This window comes from Prionailurus viverrinus, chromosome F2 (genome assembly GCF_022837055.1).
Source record: "Prionailurus viverrinus isolate Anna chromosome F2, UM_Priviv_1.0, whole genome shotgun sequence".
NCBI classification, from domain to species: domain Eukaryota; kingdom Metazoa; phylum Chordata; class Mammalia; order Carnivora; family Felidae; genus Prionailurus; species Prionailurus viverrinus.
The window spans coordinates 48865565-48886521 of record NC_062578.1 but is presented as its reverse complement, the minus strand read 5'-3'; the positions used below and the strand labels follow the sequence as shown (position 1 = coordinate 48886521).

Genomic DNA, 20957 nt, shown 5'->3' with positions numbered 1-20957 from the left:
TTAGGTATACCTATTGTTTTTGAGTGATTGTCTTTATCAGAAATCTAATTCATTCCATCTTTTATATCTATTGGCACAAAAGCAAATGAGGTTGAATCAATAGACCAGGATGATCTAAGTGTGAATGGTACTGTATCATTTTGTCTTAGGGCTCTCCGTTTAATAATAATACTTTCCCTGGCATTACCTGTATTTTTGTATATGAGTAACCTGACTTGGCAAAAAAACCCAAAACCTCAAGCCCCAAACACAATTAAATATGCCGTTCTCATTAGGAAGCTATCATTCTGTTAAGGTTACGCACTATGTTGGCTAGTCCATTGCAGTACAGTTTTTAAGGTTCTATTGTATTCATCAAAGACAAAAAAATACAATGATGCTAGCTAGCTGCACTATTCTTTAATTCTGAATACACAAACACTAATCGTGAGGGCACGTAGTTTGAATAATAGGTTGTTGAATCGCTTTATGGTATAAATGATGTTGAATTAGGCTCAGGTCCAGTACTTTCCATGTGAAAGAGTGGTTAACATTCAGTGACTTCACTTCAGCTGCTCCTCACTCAAATTTCACTTCTGTACCTCCCACTCCACTGAAATTACTCAGTTAAAGGTCACAGATAACTTCTTTTCAGGACTTTATCATTCTTCTCAATGGATCACTACAATACCTTTCCCAGTGTTCTCTCTGCCATACACTCATAGCCCATCTTCTTTCCATCCCCACATTCTTTTTCTGAAATCCAAACCACTCCTGTGATTGAAAAATTTGGGAGACAAAAATCCAAACTTAACATGAGACCAGAGTTTACCAATGATTTGCCATTTGCCAGAATCAGAACCCTTCCCATCCTGTTTGAGTGATGGGACATCTGGATCATTTGTTCCATCTTGGATCACCCTCCTCCTCACATGGCTTGACATTGTACTATTGTGATTCTCCTTCTACTTCTCTGGCTGGTCCTCTTGGTTTTCTCTGCCAGTCTCTCTTCGCTCTGGCATTTCTTGAAGTCCTGTGCTTATATCCCTTTTCCTGTAGACCTCAACATTTCCTTAATAATCACGTCTGCTCTCAAATTCATAGCCAAAAGGGCTCTAGATCTCTGTATTTATGGGAGCCTTTGGACCATTTTTACATGGACATTATTACATCAACAGCTTAAACTATGCTCAAAGCTGGCTCATATTCTTCCCTCCCAGCTGGGACCTTCTCTTTCTACCTGTGTTCCTGATTCTAGAATTCTCCCTGTCGATTAGCGTAATATCCCCAAATCATTTGACACCTTCTTACCCCCCTTGACATTCAAGATTACCTTCTGCTTTTGCTATGCCTTTTCCTTCCCATCCATTCTTTTATTTATGTTTATTTATTTTGAGAGAGCGTGTGCACATGAGCAGGGGGTAGGGGCAGAGAGGAATCCAGAGCTGGCTCCGCTGGTCGGCTATCAGTGAGGAGCCCCATGTGGGGCTCAATCTCATGAACCACGAGAACATGACCTGAGCAGAAATCAAGAGTCGGACGCTTAACCTACTGAGCCACCCTGGGATCCCTCCCTCCCATTCATTCTGAATCCCTTAGTAGTCTTCTTAATTGTTTGGGGTCTCCTTTACTGTTTCTTCCAAACTGTCTACCTTTTTCCAATCCCATGATGCCAGAATAATCTTTTAAAAACATCTTTGAATATATCATGTCCCTGCTTAAATGGTTCCGGAATAAAGTCCAAGCTCTGATCACTTCTTGATCGGACCCTACCTTTTCAATCTCACATGCAACCATGTCTCTATGTTGGAGCCAGAAAGCCCACTCACAGTTTTCTAGACTGGCCCATTTCTGTGCCTCCTCTCACTTGTTTCCCTTGCCTAGAATATCTGCTCTCAAAATTTATCACTACCGGGGCGCCTGGGTGGCTCAGTCGGTTAGGCGGCCGACTTCGGCTCAGGTCATGATCTCGCGGTTTGTGAGTTCGAGCCTCGCGTCGGGCTCTGTGCTGACAGCTCAGAGCCTGGATCCTGTTTCAGATTCTGTGTCTCCCTCTCTCTGATCCTCCCCCGTTCATGCTCTGTCTCTCTCTGTCTCAAAAATAAATAAACGTTAAAAAAAAAATTAAAAAAAAATTTTATCACTACCTTTCCCCAGCAGCCTTCTTTCATTTAGCTGTAATCATTTCCTCCCTCCACTAGGTTCCATGCAGCATGTTACATATTTATCTATCAACAATTTAGTTATTTTGTGTAGTTGTTTTATTTCCCCTGCCAGATTGTTAGCAAGATTTCAAGTAGTGTATTCATCTCTAGCCTCCTTCTTCCACCAGGGGGGTCTAGGAAAATGCTGTGTTTATAAATGTTCTGAATCAAAAAGAATGTTTAAGGAATGAACGAGGAAGCCAAGATATATTACAATGAAATATGGAAAAATGAAATTAGGAAGAGCCCAGACTCCCGATTTTTACCAAATACTTTCCTCCTAAACCCCACAGTTCAGCGTTGCTACCGTTTGTTACCTTTCCATCCAGGAAAGCTCTTTCTCTTCTTTCCTAATTTGTGATTTATTAATCAACCACAATGCTGCTCACAAAATAGAGGGTGGGGAAGAATGAAAGAAAAAAAAGTCAAGGTCTTAATTTCATAGATGTTAACTTGAAAGCGATGTGTAAAAACCTATTTCATTTGTGACACTGTGAGTTGGAGTTAGCACAAGATTCACGATTTCTGATCACTAGTATGAAGACATTTTTAAAAGATGAGAATAAATTAAAAGCTATGTGGGTCGTACTAGGCTCCCCAGTTTAAAAAAGAAAAAAGTTTGTTATGGAGTAGTAAAATTTAAATGACTGTGAAAATGAGACGTGTGGGATTAAAGTAATATGCATTTGTAACATCAGTAATCCCCTCTCCAACACCGGTCCTTGATTAATAAGGACTGGGTGTGACTGCCTTCAAATGAGGACAGAGAGTCTACACTGCTTAAAGAAAAAATCCTACTGCACCATATTGTAACATACACGAGGGACATTTTCGCGGGGTCACGAGGCTCTGTAACCTCACCAGCGCTGGAGTAAGGAACCCATCCTGGTCATTAGGAACTCTTTTCCAGAAAGGACCGGGGTATCCCTCCAGTGCCGGAGCTTCACCTTGGGAGGACAGTCCCCAGGCGTAGCCTATGGAACCCTCAAAACGCGGAGCGCACTCGAAGTGGGAGCTCCGGCGAAGGCCCTCACAGGCCTCCCCTACAGCCTCTCCAGGCAGCGCAAGCATGCCGCCGCCCCTGACCCAGCACAACTCAGCGTCGCGGCCACCAGAGACCCGGGTCCAGCTCCCAATGAGCGGGGGCCAGCGACGGGCGTGAGCCCGGACACCTGAGGGGGTGGAGAAGCGGGGCCACGCCGCGCTGCGGACGAGCCGCGTTTCTTCTCCTTCACCCGCCCACGTCCGCGCGTCAGAAGCTTCGCGGCGGGGGAGCTGCAGCCGGCGCGAGGGCAGGAAGCCACCAGGCGGTCGGCACCTGCACTCGGGGTCGCCCGCCCCGCCCCCTTTCGCCCCCTCCGCGTCTCACGCCTGTCTCTTCCGCTGCCTCCCTCCGCCGCGGGCCGCAGCCCGACTCCGCCCCACTCGCGCGGCAGCCCGGATGGCTGTGACGTCACAAGACCACGCCCACTTACTATAAATACTGGCGTCTCCGGCACCGCCTTCCCACACTCTCTGGCTCTTCGCTTGGCTGCAGTGTTTCTTTTTTTTCCGCCTTCTTTGCCTCTTCTCATCCTTTCTCGTTCCTCCGCTCTGCAGTGTGACGAGGCCGAATCCTCTCCCCACCCAGTCCTCGCCATTCTTCTTTTACCTGAGCTGTTGTTCTATTTCTCCCCTTCGGCCGCCGCCGCCACTGCTGCACAGCTGGTGTCGGTGCCGCGCTTTTCCCCCCACGTCGTCCCCGCAGCCTATGGCCCAGGCCGCCTTGGGTATTTCTGCTCAAGGTAACCACATCCCTCTTTAAAAATTCCGCCGAAAAAGAGAAGACGCTTTACCCGACTCTTTGGGCCGTTATCTCACGTGAGTACTGACCCGAGGGGTGTGGGGGCGCGGGGCTGGCCTCGGGGAGCTGCCGGGTGCCTCCAGACTGGGCCCCGCCACTCGGCCGGCGGCCCCGCAGTGCCCCGCGGCCGGCTGCTTCGAATATGGCGGACGGCGGTGTGTGTGGCGGCGGTCGGTGTCTCCGCGGCGGCGGCGCGGCGGGCTGGGGTGGCGGGCGCGCCTCGGGGCCCTCAGGCGGCCGCCTGCCGCTCGGCGGAGCAGGGGGCCACCGCGGTTAAGGTGAGGGGGCGTGTGCGCGTGGGGGCGCTCGCGGGGGTCTCCTCCGGGGTTCGGCGTCGTTTCCCGGCGGCGTGCGGCCCCCACCCCTCTCCCGTGGTGCATTGCTGTTTCCGGGGAGGGGGCCGGGCCGCAGCCCTGAGGGGCCTTGGTCTGGCAGCCCCGGCCCGGAGGCGCGTTGCGACTTCGCCTCCGGGATCCCCGCGGGCGGCGCGAAGGGCTGCAACGGCCGGGGCCTTAGGTTATGAATGGAGCGGGGCGGGCCCGGCGGCGGCCTCCTGTGACAGCTGCCGGAGGAGGACGGGTTCTTGGGGGTGCGGGGAGTGCGGCCCCCCTCTGGTGGAGGAAAGTTGACGCCACTCGGGGCCCGGAGGCAGGGAAGCCCCGGTGTCAGGTAGCTAGCGAGAGGCCCTTGGCCCCTTCTGGAAGCCTCGGGGCTGCTGCTCCGCCCCCTGCGGCTCTCCTGATTGGGCCAAGTTGCCTTCACTCACCCCAGTCACCTCCTGGAGCCTGAGGATTAGTCACCATGGCTTCGTTTTCCCGTCCGCGCCACGATTCCTGGGCAGTGAGAGGGAGAACGGTAGGCTTGGGTGGCTTATCAAGTACTATTTTGACTGCCAACAGGAATGATGGTGACGTGTTTTAACTCTTGCCCAAAATACATTCTGAGCGTTTGTTTTTTGGGCTACCCTGCTGGTTCGGAAACCTGAGGTCGGGTACACAATTTACAGCCCCATTGATGTTCAGACTTAACTGGATTCTGTGGTGGTGCCTTGGACCCGTTAAGGTGTTGACTGTCTTCGTGTTTCCACCTTTAAGCCCCACAGCTTGGGTGCAAACCTGAGGACCCTTAAGGAAGAGAGAAGTGCTGTGTGATCTGGCAGAAATAGGGCTAAGGATTGTCGGGCAAGGCCCTAATCTTTAATTTTTTGCAAATGTGAGAGTGCAGATGCTGGTCACGAAGACAAAGAAGCCCTGAGGGGTTTGCATTTAGTAGAAAGGTAGGCTTCTGATGATTACAGGTGATGGAATATCAGTGCCTTCTCCTGCCACTCACGTTTAACTTAGTAAATTTTCAAACATAGAAGGCGAAAGAATTACATCTCCTAGATTTAACGTTTTGCTTTCTTTGCTATCCTACTATCCATTCATCAATTCACGTCGGTTTTTTCCCATGTGTTTCAAAGTCGGAGACATTAGAACACTTAACGCCTCCAACTTCAGTTCATGAGCATATATCATAGCCTAATACTGGTTATTTCTTAAAAAAAAAAAATCTTTGGATAAAATCCGCATAACCTTAAAATGCACAGATCTTTAAGTATATCATTTGATGAGTTTTGACGAAAAATAGAGTTGTGCAATCCAGACCTATCAAGATGTAGAGCATTTGCCTTACCTCAGAAGTTCTCTTTTGCCCTTTCAAATGACAATCTCCCACTCTTCAGAGGCAACCAGGATTCTGATTTTTTTTTAAACCACAGATTAGCTTTGTCTAAAATGGAATTATACTGTTTGCTTTCTTTTCTTTGAAAAACTTCTTTAATTCATGTTTTTGATAGTCGTCGGAAGTGCATGTATCAATAGATTGTTCCTTTTTTTTATTTCTTAGTGGTAGCCGATTATGTGAATACTTTGATTTTGTAAAATAGACTATTTTGGAATAATTTTAGATTTACAGAAAAGTTGCAAAGATAGTATAGAGCTGCATACTTCTCACCCAGTTCACATTATTAGCATCTTACTGTGGTACATTTGTCAAAACTAAGAAACTGACTTTGATTCATTACTATTAACTAAACTCTAGGCTTTATTTGAATTTCATCAGTTTTTAATGTCCTTTTTCTGTTACGGGATAATTCAGGGTACCATGTTACATTAGTTGTTATATCTTCCCCAGTTCTCTCTGATGTGTGACAGTTTCTTAACCTTGTTTTTCATGTCATTGATAGCATAGAGAAGTAGTGGCCAGATACCCAGTAGAATGTCACCCAGTTTGGCTTTGTCTGCTACTTTTCTCATCATTAGACTGGAGTTTGGGGTTTTTGGAGAGGATACTACATAGCGACTTTAAAAGTCATTGGTAAATGCAATGTATTTTGTTCAAATACTGATAATTTGGGGGTACTAGGCTTTGGGATAGTACTGTAAAAGTGATGGGAGACTTGATTTTTTTTGTGGTAGTGACCTGCTGCTGACTTCAGTCAGGACTAGTTCTCTCTGTGCTGTTCACCTAGCTGTAATGAGAGACATTGTCTTCAGTTAAGGAACTTGATTGCAGTGTTCATGAACCAAAGGATTTACACATACCATTCTAAATGAGAATAACTTATCTTTTCCTGTACCTCCTTTTCTCCACATTTTCATGTAACTCCTTTGTGGCTTATCTTAACTGTATGAATATTTATCCTGTATGTAAATAGCTCTTTTACCCTATATGCTGCTTTTATTTTACCAAAATGTGCTTTTCATATTTTAGGGTTTTCATTTCCTACTAGTTTCTTTTGTTGCTAGATGGAAATGTTTTAGAGATGATGAAAATTTTTGAATGTCTGAAGTTTACTATCCTTAATATTTTATATCACTGCTCTTGAGGTTGCATTAAGCAAAACAGTTGTGTGGATGTGGATACATGGTGGGGGGGGGGCGGGCAGATGAGAGTGTCTCACCCAGGATAATTATCCTATTCCTTATAAACTCTGTCTTTGCAGCATGAGTCAACTTTTAATTTATTTTTAAAATTATCTTGGTGTGGGAAGACTCAAAATCTTTGTTTTTGAGTACATTATTTGGAATCTAATGTAAGGTTATAATCACCGTTGCATGTTGGTAAGGGTTCTTGACTCATCAAGAATATGTGAGCATATTTTTTTAGTAAATTAAAAGAACCACAAGGATGCTTCTGTTCTGGTGGAGATGAGAGATACTTTATTTTTAATTTAAAATTTTTTTGAGATGCTTTAGATATACCTAGAGTACTTGTGAAATTTCTCTGATTCTTAACCTTATAATCTCTAGTTAGATCATTTTTCTGGTTTCCTTATCACCCTTTCTAACAAATGCTGTCCGGTTATATTAATTTAAAGTAGCAACCACTGAATTATGATTTCTAAGTATAGGTGTAGCGGTTTAATTAAGAGGTGAGAAGTCCATCCAATCAAACCATAATAGGTAATAACCATTTCTAAAACTTAGTGTTTTGTAACATGCTAAGCACTTTAACATTTCTATGTTGTTCTAGCGATAGTAAAAAGACGCGAGGTAGGTTAGGTATGAGGAAGAGAAGTATAAACTTCCAAGTGACTTGCCTTAATGTATAAGGCAATTCTCAAATGTTATTTCACATTCATAATGTATTAAATCCTCGATCTTCTTTTTGGTATGTAGTAAGATTTTATACTTTAAGCAAAGAAGAACTTGCAATTTGGAGAGTAAAAGAAATGTTCTGGGTAGTTGCAGATTACAAATCATACTAGAACATTATACACATCAGGTTGACCAGGGTACTTGGGGAATTTTGCAGTTTTAGTCCACTGAGAAATTTGGGTTTTGGAGGATAAATAAAAGCAAAAATGAAATTAGATGAAGGCTGGAAACTGAGTAGGTGGATAAAGCAACTTGGTAAGATGATACCAGTTCTGTGAAATTTGCACTATAAGAGCTTGGAAATTTTTACTACATAAAAAAGTACTTGGTCATATGGTAAATCCTTTGAAAACATTATTTGTGTAACGTGATTAATGAAACACTTTTAAAACTAAAACATACTCCCATAGTTAATCTATAAATCAATTTAACTTGCTTGAAAAGTGCAGTGTAACGTATTTTTTAATTTATGACTATTTACTACTACTTTTATTTCCTTCTTTAGGGCGAACTTTCTGACCGAGTATACAACTACCCAGAGGGCCTAGGAGAAGTGCTGTATAGAGAGCAGTTCGACTTCAACGCTGAGCCACCTTGGGAACCTAGCTGATGATAGGGGGGTTCCATCTCCTAACTTGTCCATGTAAGTATTTTCACATCTGTACTGGGGGTCTTGTAAAATTGAAGTAAAAGAGAGTTCTTATTGCTCACTTTTTTTCTGAATTTGAGATTGTATTTGCCTCTTAAAATGCAGTGATCTTTAATGTGCTTTTTAAAAGTTCTAAAATAGGGGCACCTAGGTGGCTCAGTCTGTTGGTTGAGTTCAACTCTTGATTTCAATTCAGATCATGATTCCAGGGTTGTGAGATCAAGCCCTGTGTCAGGCTCTGTCTGAGCTGAGCATGGAGCCTGCTTGAAAAACTCTTTCTTCCTCCCTCCCTCTCTCTCTCCCCTATGTGTGCTCGCTCTCTTCTTGTACACACGCACGCTCTAAAAATAAAAAAATAAAGGCTTGACAGTTAAGGGTTTACTGATTCAGTTTTATATGCATTGTTTACCAATCACTGAATCACTTAAAATTTATTTTGAATATATAACAAGTATTACTCTACTTAAGTACATACTGTAGACCAAGTTTTAGGAAATCTTACTAATCCAGGTTTTAATATAAGTTGTTGGAGAGTTTGGGGTGGGTTTTTTTGTTTGTTTGTTTGTTTGTTTGTTTGTAATTTAATGTGTAGGCAGTGGCTTATTCCATCATTCAACCGTTTGGTAAATTTTCAAGTATTTGGGCTTAATCAGAAAGAAAGACATTTTTAAATAGAGTAAAAGATTCTGTTCATTCTACTCACTGAAGCTATACCTCACAGCATGGTGTAGGAGAGGTGAATATTAGTTCTTGTATAGTTGTGAGCATTTTGCCAGGTATAAAGTGACTACTAGAGTTTATAATTGCTTTATAAGATGACTTTATGTAATACTCAGCTGGTGAGGAAAAATTGGTTGTTTTCAGAGGACTTACTGAGGGATGATATATGTACGTCTCCTAGCTTGCTATTTTCTGAACAGATTTTCTTGGATAATTTTTGCCAGTACTTGATTTTCTATGTATGGATTTGACTTTTGAATTGAATGTCTGTGCAAAATACAGTTCCACAGTAAACTGATGTTTAAATTTGAATTTGCTACTGGATTTGTATAGTTTATTTTAGGTTTCTTGCAATTGAAATTTGGGTTTTGAGGTTTCGGTTTTGTTTTTTTTTTTTTTTTTAACATTTATTTATTTTTGAAAGAGCACTCGTGCAAGTAGGGGAGGGGCAGAGAGAGGAAGACCGAGGACCTGAAGCAGGCTCCATGTGGGGCTCAAACTCCCCAATGTGACCCAGAGCTGAAATCAAGAGTCTGACACTTAACTGACTGAGCCACCCCGGTGCCCCAAAGTTTGCATGTTTCTGAGTTGTGCAGACACTTGGAATAACAATTGACATTTTCAGGAAAGCATAGGTTATCAGTTAGTGTTCCTGTAGTCTGATTTTGTTAAAAAGATCGTATCGAATAAAAATGTTTTCTCTAATTAAAATGTGTTTTGAACACATTTGTAAGGCTAAAGAGTGGGGGGAATAAGTTTAATAAAATTTCTTCAAAGTTCTGTTGACTTAGAAACCTGACTAGAGGGTTTCTCCTGGCTTTCTCTTAGCTGTGTGAGTTTGAGCAAATTACTTATTTTTTTTTTTAATGTTTTTATTTATTTTTGAGACAGAGAGACAGAGCATGAGCAGGGGAGAGGCAGAGAGAGAGGGAAACACAGAATCTGAAGCAGGCTCAGGCTCTGAGCTGTCAGCACAGAGCCCAATACGGGGCTCGAACCCACGGACTGTGAGATCATGACCTGAGCTGAAGTTGGATGCTTAACCGACTGAGCCATCTAGGCACCCCTAAATTACTTATTTTTAAAATCTAGCTGTAACTAGATTTCAGCTGTAACTAGAACAGTTCCTTTAGCCCTAAACTGATACAATGATTTTTTTTTTTTTTTTTTGAGTGTATTAACCACCCCTTGTTAATGAATGGAGTGTGGTCTTTGGGATTAGCATCAACTACAACAGAAATGCAGAATCTCAGCCCCACCCAAACCTGACTCAATGCATTTTAACCAGGTCTCTTGTGTGCATATTAAAGAGAAGCACTATTGCTGCCATCTCAGGACCAAGTCAGTTATCTCTTAATTTTTGTTAGTCATCTGTCTGTTTCCAATGTATCTGATGTTTCTCCCTCATTGGCCTGGAGATTTAACTTTTCTGGGGTGGGGACTAGTTGATGACATAGTCATGAATAGATTCTAAGATGGAAATTTAAGAACAAGCTTCATGATTTAAGGAATGTCATATTAAAACAGGCATTTAGTTGAACTCTGTAATGAAAACTTAACTTTGCATTATATTTAGTATTTATAGTGAACTTGGGAAATCCGTAGTTAACACCTCCTTTGCGGGTAGATGAGTACAGGTAGAATATATTAAAGATACTTATTCTGCAGGTTCTGGCAGCCAAAGTAACTGACTTTTACTTACTATGCCCAGGTACAATGTGTATTATGTTGAAGGAAACTTTAGTACGTGGTGCTTTGCTGCAAAGCTGCAGGTCCATAATCCCTTATGTGTATAATTCTGAAATTCAAAAGTTACTTAAAAAAATTTTTTTATGACCTTCTTATAGTAACCTAAACTGATTTGGTAACAAAAACTTGACCTGAATCTGAGCTGACTTGAGGCTCTTTTTATCTTATCCCATGTAGTGCCAATATTGCTAAATTTTGTTGCAAGAATATTGTGATTACAGGGTGTTGACTTCACCTCCTGGCCATTTTAAAATCTGAGAAATTTTAAATTCCGGAAGGATCACTGGCTCCAAAGGTTCTTGAGTAGAATTAATGAAAATGGCAAGAGAAAATTTTACATTCCAGAAAGGTCCTTAGATATCAATAGGAATTTGTTATACTGGATATTTAAAATCCTATGGAGCAACAATACTGTTTGGAAAAGTCATTAAAAGGGCTTAACACGCTGGCTTTTGTAGAAAATCCTTGCATTTGCATAGCATTGCAAAGCATATAGCTATGTGAACTCTATTTGAACATTGTAATACTTCAATAGTTCTGTGCAGGTGGTCTGAGCTCTAGGATTTCCCTCCAGAGTTAGGTTTCTAAATCAGGTAACCATGTGAATTTTGAGATCGTTTATTAAGTATTTAGGAACTTAGGTAGTTGCTTATATAAAAGCTTTTTCTTTGAAAACTTTTCTTTAGAATATATGTATGATGTAATATGTGAGCACTGTAAAGATATTTGACAGGTGTTTTAACACTAATAGTATCTAAAATTAATGAAGGGCCTCTAATTGTGGAAAAGCTTTTGCATGCTGTTAAAAAAAAAAAATCCTTAGGGCTTTATGCTGGAGTGGATTTTTCAGTGGGCTAGATTCTCAAGTTATTTTAGCCAGAGCTCCATTTTATAATTAATAAGCCTGATGGAAAAATCTGAAGTAGGCCTTTCCAGAAAACTAAATTCTCTTCTAACCAACTGCTTTTTATTAGCAGATCTGGTGATGAAGTCAGATTGAATTAATCATTTCCTTACACTTTTTAGTAAGTTGTATCTAAATCTAGAAAAAGGTTACAATTGATTTGTTTAAATGGGCTCTTAAAATTTGTCTGAAATATTGTATGTGGTTGTCAGTTGACTATGTTCATGTAGGAACTTAATAAGAATCATTAGCATTTTATTTTGTTTTTTATGAAAAAAAATTTTTTTCATGTTTATTTTTGAGAACGTACGAGTGGGGGAGGGGTAGAGAGAGAGGGGACCCAGAACTTGAAACTGGCTCCAGGCTCCTAGCTATCGGCACAGAGCCTGATGCAGGACTCGAACTCGAGAACCACAAGATTAATGACCTGAGCTGAAGCTGGAGGCTTAACCGACTGAGCCACCCAGGCACCCTGAATCATCAGCATTTTAAATATTCATGTTCTGTCTCCTGATTGGTAATATTTACATATGCCTTAATAGTACTCATCCTACCTAAATTAGAATTATTGTAACTAAGGGAAAAATGTTCTGTATGTATGTACTAGTATTGTTTCCTCGTGTTTTGCTGTTAATTGTCAGTAGTAAAGTCAGGTTTTTGACTTTGGAAAAAAATTTGGTTTTGGTAATTTACAGATTTTGTGATGAAAGCAAATTCAGCAGAACACTCATTAATGGTTGTTAGTGTCTTTGACAAAAAAGTCAAATAAAACTATCCTTGAAATAACCAGTTTTTAAGGCATATGTATCCCCTGGCATACATAAAATAGTGTTTGATGGTTCTGCACTGCTTGTGTAAATTAGTGGAAAAGTATTCTGTACAAGAACAATGTGGAAATATGCTAATGGATTAAACAGCATTTGGGGAACATGGATTTTTTTCCTTTGAGCAAATTTAGAATCTTCTCTGGGAGGGCCAAAAAGATTGGAAAGCAATGTAGACCAATTTTTAAAGGGCATAAAATGGTTCTTGCATTTATCACAAAAGACAGTTGAGCCAAGAGAATCAACAGTGGCTACCAGTCTGTGTGTTCCATTATACTCTTTTCACCTGATGTTATTTCAGAGTTTTTGAGACTCTTAATCTAGGCCCCTGAAATTTTGATACTCTTAATTTCAAATAGGAGTAAATAAGTTATTTGTACCTTGCATGCTATAAAATCTAGGTAAATAGTAGGCTGTTTTAGGCTGACTGTCGTGCAGATAAGCCTAAAGAGGCTGTTGCAAGTGAAGTGCTTTCACATTGGTAAGGCGTAGGAAGACGGTATTTTTTGTTCTTCCCTTTCATTCCAGGGTCATCCATGTACACTTAAATGATTTATCACAAGCTAACTGAAGCAAAGATTTACCCATCCTTTAATCTAATGAGTAATGTGAAGAACATTATGAAAGAATTAGAAAATATTTGTACTGAGTTACAAGGATTACACTGATGACGTTCAGCCTGCCTCAGCCATATTCAGCCACTATGAGATCAGAGCTTAAATGCCTAGAACTAACTGACTTGGAGAAGGACCCAAGATAACAAATTCTTATTGAATGCTCCTCTCCAAACTTTTTTTTTTTTTGCCTTTTCTTCATTATCTTATGTAAGCATGCATTTTAAATCTCTCTTCAGAATTTGCTGTGGAGTTTGTTACTTTGTTACTTTTTGTGCCCTTACAGTCTAGCTTTGTAAGCTTGTGAATTGATCTTTGTTACCTTGATCAAAGTTATTTGGGGGTGGTGAGCTTTAAAAGTTAAAACTAACTTTAAGATTCCATTCTCAGTTGCAGGTGCCACATTGTGAGTGCTGGGGAGTTATATGTGGTTAATGGCTATTATTTCGGGCAATGATAAAGAAAATTGCATTTAATACAGAAAGTTCTATTGGACAGCATTGTTCTAGGGTATTGTTATTTTTGGTTTTTGGTTTTGTTCCCCATAGGAACTACTGAATTTTATTCAGCAATCTGTATGTAGCATGGGAAAACTGACATTCCTGAATTTAAGGTCCTGCAGTTTACCACCTGTACTAGATTATTTATTTGTATATATTAACCAACATTATAGGTGCATATTTTAGGTTTTCTTCTTTTCTCACTGATGTGAACTGTTATGGATTATAAGTCAGACTAATTTTAAACCTCTTCTTAAACTATTTGTATTTAGTATATCCATTCTTTTAAATTTACATCCAAGTTAGCATATAGTGCCGTAATGATTTCAGGAGTAGTTCCGGTGATTCATCCCCTGTGTCTAACACCCAGTGCTCATCCCAAGTGTCCTCCCTTATGCCCCTTACCCATTTAAGCCCATCCCCCCACCCACAACCCCTCCAGCAACCCTCAGTTCTCTGTATTTAAGAGTCTCTTATGTTTTGTCCCCCTCCTTGTTTTTATATTACTTTGCTTCCTTCCTTTATGTTTGTCTGTTTTATATCTTAAAGTCCTCATATGAGTAAAGTCATATGATATTTGTCTTTCTCTGACTAATTTCACTTAGCATAATATCCTCTGGTTCCATCCACATAGTTGCAAATGGGGTATTATTAACGTGAGTAGTATTAGCTGTAATAATCTTAAAACATTGATTAATAAGCATAAAAATTACGCATTCTCTTCTTTCTCCTTTCATTTAATAAAAAATTTCCCTTAACTGTAGGGGCTTTTCAGTTTTATATTTTGAATTCTTTATCATGCTGTTAGGATGTAATTCCCTACTATGATTTTATGTGCTTATGTAGACAAATTATTATTAGGTTTATGTTGAATATGTGATTTTTCATCTGTCTCTTGGCTTTTTACTGCAAGGACCCTCTGATATCCTAAAGAGCTCCTAAATAAGTACAGTTCTAGGTTCTAGATGAACTTCAGTTCACCTACGTTCAACATGACCAAACATGTTATTTTAGGCATGACCAAAAGTAGGATGAAATGCTTTAGTACGTTCAACATGGACGATCTAACAAAAACCATCCCCAAATAATCCTCAGTGAGGTATTTGCTATCCTAAATTCATGAAGAGCTCCCACAAGAAAAAGTAAAAAACAATGGGAAAATGAACAAAAGACTTGAAGACCTTTTTTCACCAAAAACTTAGCAGTTCCACTTCTAGTATGTAGCCCTAGACCAGTGCTACTTAAACTTCCAGCCAGCAAGCTAGACTCTTGCACTACAGTACAGTTTGCATAGCACTGCCCTTAGGTACATAAGTAATAGAAGTTAGGTCATAAATAACATAAAGAATACAGCAAAAAATGGGAAGTAACCCATAGATCAGTTCAGATAAATAAATGGCATACCTACACAGAATACTACCCAGAAATGAAAATAAATGCACTTTGGTTATGTCTATCTGCATGGGTGAATTGAGACTAAAGTTGAGCAAAAGAAGTCAGTCATGGTAGAAGAATAACAGGCATGCTATTTATAGTTCAAAACCAGTAAGGCCAATGGTTTAGGGGCACATAGAACAATAAATATTAAATAACAAGGGAATGATGATCGGAAAAGCATGAACATGTTTATTCTATGGGAGATGCAACCACTGCCACCTGGGAAAGCTGTATAGGGCTTCTAGGGTATTCTCTTTCTTAACCTTGTATTTGTTGCAATAATTGTATTACACATGTGTTTTATATATGATAATTAAGGTTTCTTCTTGGAAAGATGACTGAGATCTGCTCTAAGGTAATCAAAATAGTAATTAAGTGCATTTATTTATAGAATTATTCTGTGCCTGTACTGCACCTGAAAAGCTTAGAAAGCATGAAATTACTATGGTTGTAAATTTCCTGTTCATGTGGATTACAGTAGTTATCTTTAATGTCACTACATCTTAATTACCAAAAGGCCTTTAAGTATTTTACTTGAGTGAGGGTACATACACTTCTTCCAGAAAAAAATTAATCTTTACATCAGATAGTCAAGACAGATTTTTTAAAAGGCTAATCCTGTCAATTCCACATGTAAAAGTATATGGTATGAAAATCCTGTATTTTGTTTTCTCATTAAGACATATTTTAGAATTGTGAGACCTTTCACATGGCAGCCTTTACCTAGGCATTTCAAACTTAGCCCGTTGAGCTCATTTCTTTTAGGGTTTTTCTCCCCCACCCTTAAATATCTCCTGTTCATTTTTGCTCTTGTCTTTTAAAATAATTCTTCAGCAGTCACCTTTAATATTCTTTTTCTAGGGTTATTTATGGTTTTCTTTTTTCTTTTTTTTCCCCCACCTTATCACCTGAAAAATAAGTTTAAGAGTGCCTGTTGTCATTACTGGCTTTCCACTTACTGTTGATAAAAGCATACTCTGTCCTGATTATCCTAAGTACTCTGTGTAGGTTATTGTTATTCTCCATCACTTATTTTTGGTCCAGTATGGCAAAAATCCATATTGCCTTTGCACAGTTTATTGGAACTTCCTACCATTTCCAGTATATAGCTTCTTGGCACTGTTTTTGGTGGTTTGAACCTACTCCAGGCCTCCCATCTATAGTGCCAAAGTCATCCTTTAGAATCCTCTTCTAATACTCTCCTGCCCAGTTATTTCTAAAGGTATTCTGTGTGGTAAGTAACATTTCTATCAGCGGTAGGATACAGAGGTGACCTTGACAGCATTGTGTCTTTTTAAGCTGTTAGCTGAGTTTTAAGTCATCAATTGACTATGTAAAAAAAAAAAAAAAAGGTGCTCTTTGGCTTCTTTACAGTAGTAGTTTCAAAATGTCTCAAGTTCTCATTTTTTTAATGAGTAAAAAGTCCTTTTAGAAAAGTGGTTGATATATTAAGGTTGGGTTTCCTGCTTACATGTCTCTGAAACCGTACTCTCAGCCTTTCAGCTCTCCCTGTTCTACTTCCAGGGAGGTCTTCACTTCAGAAATCCAAGACTCATATTCATCCAGCTTGGTGTCAAGTGGGCTGTTGCTGCCAGAATTATCTTGTGATTATTTGAGAGATGTATCAGTTTCTTCTGAAGTACAATCAACTATAGAAGCCTTTGTAGCAGGTGTGTAACAAGGCAAGTGCCCAGCTGCTGCAGCCACTTCTCTTGGCGCTACCCTCTCAATGGACATGAGGACTCAGCGGCCTCATGGAAGGCTCCAGGGAGCTGTGTGCAGTTCTTTGGAGCCTTTTGTTTCTTTGGCAGCTCTTCATTAAAAGATGTATTACCAGAAAACACCAAGGTGTAAATAAGGAATGTTAAACATTTTTTTCTTCCCAGCTATGCTATCCAAGAGGAAATTCCTTACAGAAGTAGTATTGTGATTACAGCCGTTGTGCTACTGTAATAAACAGTTTGCTTTCACCATATATTGATAAGGTGTTTGGTTGTGAACATGGCTTAAAGGCTTGAAGTAGAGAATACTTCCTAGTATCTGTTGATGAAATAAACTTGAGAGCTTTTATGGAAAATGAATTTGCTCCAGTTGAAGAGAATCTAAGATCTATATAGGGTAGATTTTTTGAAGTTTAATGTAAATACTTCAATGTCTAGCAGCACCAGACCATAGTATATAGTGGGTCATAATGTGTTGGAGCCAGTAAGTCAGTCCCATTTTTTATTTATAAGCCATAAAAAATGGTGCAATGTCTGTTGGAAATTATACCTAGGATTAGAGCATTGGGGGGAAGTTTGGCATTACCTGGGTTTGAGTCCATTCTTAATGGAGAGGTGTCTGGAAATTCCCTGTGGTGTTTAAAATTAAGGTGGATTAACTTGGTGATCTGGCATACAATACAAACTCTGCTCACCCACAACACATACACACTTATTTTCATTCTGGGTCCATAGAACATACTGTATGTGTCATAGATTTTTGGTTTAATGTATTGTTACCAAGTAACTTCAAATGCTTTTTGGGAAACTAGCAAAGTATTTCTTTAGTGCTCTAAGGCAGAAATGTAGAACATAAACCTTTTTGAGGTAGTGGAGCTTTAAATATTTTTTGCTAACATGTTAAGAAAATTAGTCAAAGGCTTCTGGAGGTAGGATTATGAACTACTTTTAGGACTCTTTCAGGGAGAGAGGGGCACAATTATTAGAGGTAGGAAAGAAGATCAGCCTACCCATAATCCCCTGCTTCAGCCTTTTCAGTTGTTGGAAATACTGGGTTTCCAGGTGACATTTCATGTGAACAAAGGGTTTGTCGGCTTAAGATGTGTTAGAAAACCTCTCTTCTGAAGGCCTTTATCTTTTGCAGATTCTATAGCAGAATTAGTTTTTCCTGCGTGTTAACTTTCAGCTTGTAACGGTAACTGACATTTGAGCTTTGCATTTACATGTGGGTCACTATTGTATCAAGTTTTGGGCTCCTTTCGAGAAGGTGAAAGATGGACTGGACCATCTTTTTCAACACACTTGGAAGTTGAAGGAATTCATTGCTGTCACAAGCCAACCCTAAGTTTAAGAACTCCCCATTCTTAAGAGTTGTGAAGTCCTTTGTCCCATCTGTTTGTGAGCACCTATTCTGAGCTAGGAAATATAGAGGTATCAAAACCTTCAGGGACCATATAAGAAGAGATAGAGCTCACTTATGCTCACTATCTTTTATGTATAGGTTTTATTAGTGTCGGCCTAACAATTTTATTGCAGTGCTCAGTGTAAATAAGGAAATCAAATATTACATGTACTACATCTATTTTAGTGGTTTAGGTGTGTTAGTCCCTTAATTCTTTCATTAAGTACAGCCAGTATAGCAAATGAATTTTATTTTTCCTTCTGAGTCCTTTTGTGAATCAACTAGGGATTGGTGAATGAACACTAGGGTTACTTTTGAAGTGAGAGTTCGATTTCAATGATAATAATACAGCCATTCCACAAGCATTGTATCCTTTAGAGCAGTCCAGTATTTTGGTTCATGTTATTCATTACTTGTCAACTGTTTTAGTTTTAAAATTATTTCACTTCTACAAAAGTCTGATCTATAGTGACAGAAAGAGCTCAATGGTTACCTGAAGGGGATTTGGGGATTTACTGCAAAAGGGACACGAGGGAACTTACCTTTATGGTTAGTGGTTACACAGATAATATATGTTTGTCAAAATGGGTGCACGTCGTTTCATGTAAACTGTTGATATGATGGATAAAAAAGGAAAAATAATTTCAAATTTGGGGTTTGCCTGAGAATTAGACCAAAGATACAGAAGAACAGCAAGGTTAAAATCTAGAGACTCGTCATAGAGGCTAAAAGGCTATGAATAAGTGTAATAGGATGTTTTTTATGCTGTATGTAAGTTGGAGATCCAAAAAAGCAATCCTGTATTTTCTAGGGGTGCTGGAGAGACTTTTTTCCTTTTAAACATAATTTGATCGTCAGCATCTCTGGAGCTAATTGTTTTGTGCCTCAGTGTCTTAACCTCTAAAATGTGGGCAGTACCATTATTACGGTTTTTTTTAAGGGTTAGAGATCTAATTGTATAGATAAAGTACTTACAACAGTGCTTGGCACACTGCCATAACATCTTTGCTGTTAAGAATGTAGGCATTCAGCAGGTAAGATGGATGTTTTTGTAAGTACTGAGGATCCTACTACTAGAGGAAAATCACCCTTTCTGTAAGGACTGCAGCTATAGGAAATTGAGGTACATATCATTGTGGCTGTAAACGACTTTTGCATGTGGCAGCAGTTGCCTGTAGAGGTCCATAATTCCTAACTTAAAGTTCCCAGGTAAATAGTACATACAGACTTAGGAGTTTCATGAACTGAAAAATTAGACTGAAGATCTTTTTTTTCATTATTAATAGAATTAAGTGAAAGCTGTTGGACCAAAAAGATTTTTGATGCTAAACTGAAGGTTTCTGCTGTACTCTTTCTTATACTTACCTTTGATCTTTTTTAAAAAGTAGCTTTTATTGTTTCTATTTCCCTTAGTGCATAGATGAATAGCCCCCTAAATTGTTACTGTAACTGGAGTTAGGTTGTTTAAAATAAATATGTATCCTCAGGCCTAAAATGTCTGCTTCCTGGGCACAGGTTTACATCATTGCTGGTATAACAACCTTTAGAGAGTGTCCAGGCTACAATGTGACTTTACTGCATAAGTATTAAGTCTAATGTAGATATGCCTAAGTTAATTACTTCGTTAAAATAAAAATATTCTCAACTTTTCTGTTTCTGCTGTTGCATGAAGGAGATTTGATGAGCTAAACTGAATGTGGTTGACTTCTTGGAGATGAAGATGTTTTAAAAGTTTAAAAAACTTATTTCATGGAATCTAATGTTATGGTCTACTGATGAGTTTGTTCTGGTGCATTCAAAAATGCACTTTGGGAACCATTGAAATGGAGTATACCTTAGGATGAGGGCCATCACAGAAAGTGAACACTGGCACAAAGAATAGCATTGGGAGAATCAAGGACATGGGAAAGGCTGTGCAAGTTTTGAAATAGGTTGCCAATAGCTGGTCTGTGTCCATTCCTAATGTAACCAGAAGTCAGTACCAGACAATGGAGTAGTATCCTGTCTGGAAGACTTGTTTTGCTAATGGACTTTTTGTTTATGTTAAATGCTTGCCTAAAGTAACCTTTAACGACCAGTGAATTCAGCAAAGATAAACTTTTATGTCAGTATATGCTGCCCTGAGGAGAATGGGTGATCTGGGGTAGGGAGGGGAAAGATTTCTTTGCTAAGAGAAATGTTGGATTTAGTCAGCCTTTAGAGCTCTTAGTAAATGGTCTAGGATATACCAGGTGCCTAGCTTGTGCCTAGTTTTAAATTGTGATGGCATTTTTGTGTTACTGGCAATTGGCAACTTAATTTTAGCTCTATTCTGAATCAACACGTTTAAACAAGTGTTTGGGGATTTTTTTGTATTCATATGCTATACTTTTTCTTTTCTTTCTTTCTTTCTTTTTTTTTTTTTTTTTTACAGCAACCTTTTGAGGAAGTAGTTAAGATAATTAACTGAAGTTGAGAGAAGTTGACCTAGGATCAAATAGCTATTAAATGACATAGCCACGACCAGATCTTTCTGACTTCTATTTCTCTAAGTTAGCTTAACTCAGAATTACATTGCTAACCTGATGTAGCCAGTACCATTTGAGCTTGAGGTGAGACCTAGACAGTCTGTATCAAAGCTACAGATTGTCCACTAAAGTGACTCTCTACCACTTCTATCCATTTCTGTTACTTCATTTTTCCCCTCCTGTAGAATTTAGAAGACCTTTATCTACAGTTACCTGCTAACACACTGGGAGGTGATTGGCAGTATATTGAAGCTTAGGCTAGT

General features: G+C 39.6%; 1 protein-coding gene across 5 annotated transcripts in view; it reads left to right on the top strand.

The window, feature by feature from the left end:
- Positions 1 to 3904: 3904 nt before the first annotated feature.
- The window catches only part of AZIN1 (antizyme inhibitor 1), a 30579-nt gene continuing 13526 nt past the window's right edge, over positions 3905 to 20957 (top strand). For 3 of the 5 annotated variants that reach the window (XM_047842597.1, XM_047842598.1, XM_047842593.1), the window contains exons 1-2: positions 3905 to 4043; positions 8173 to 8310. The gene's annotated coding sequence lies outside the window, so the exon portion shown is untranslated. Of the gene's footprint in view, positions 4044 to 8172; positions 8311 to 16588; positions 16735 to 20957 lie in introns of all 5 variants that reach the window. The other 2 variants (XM_047842595.1, XM_047842594.1) reach the window with 1 other exon arrangement.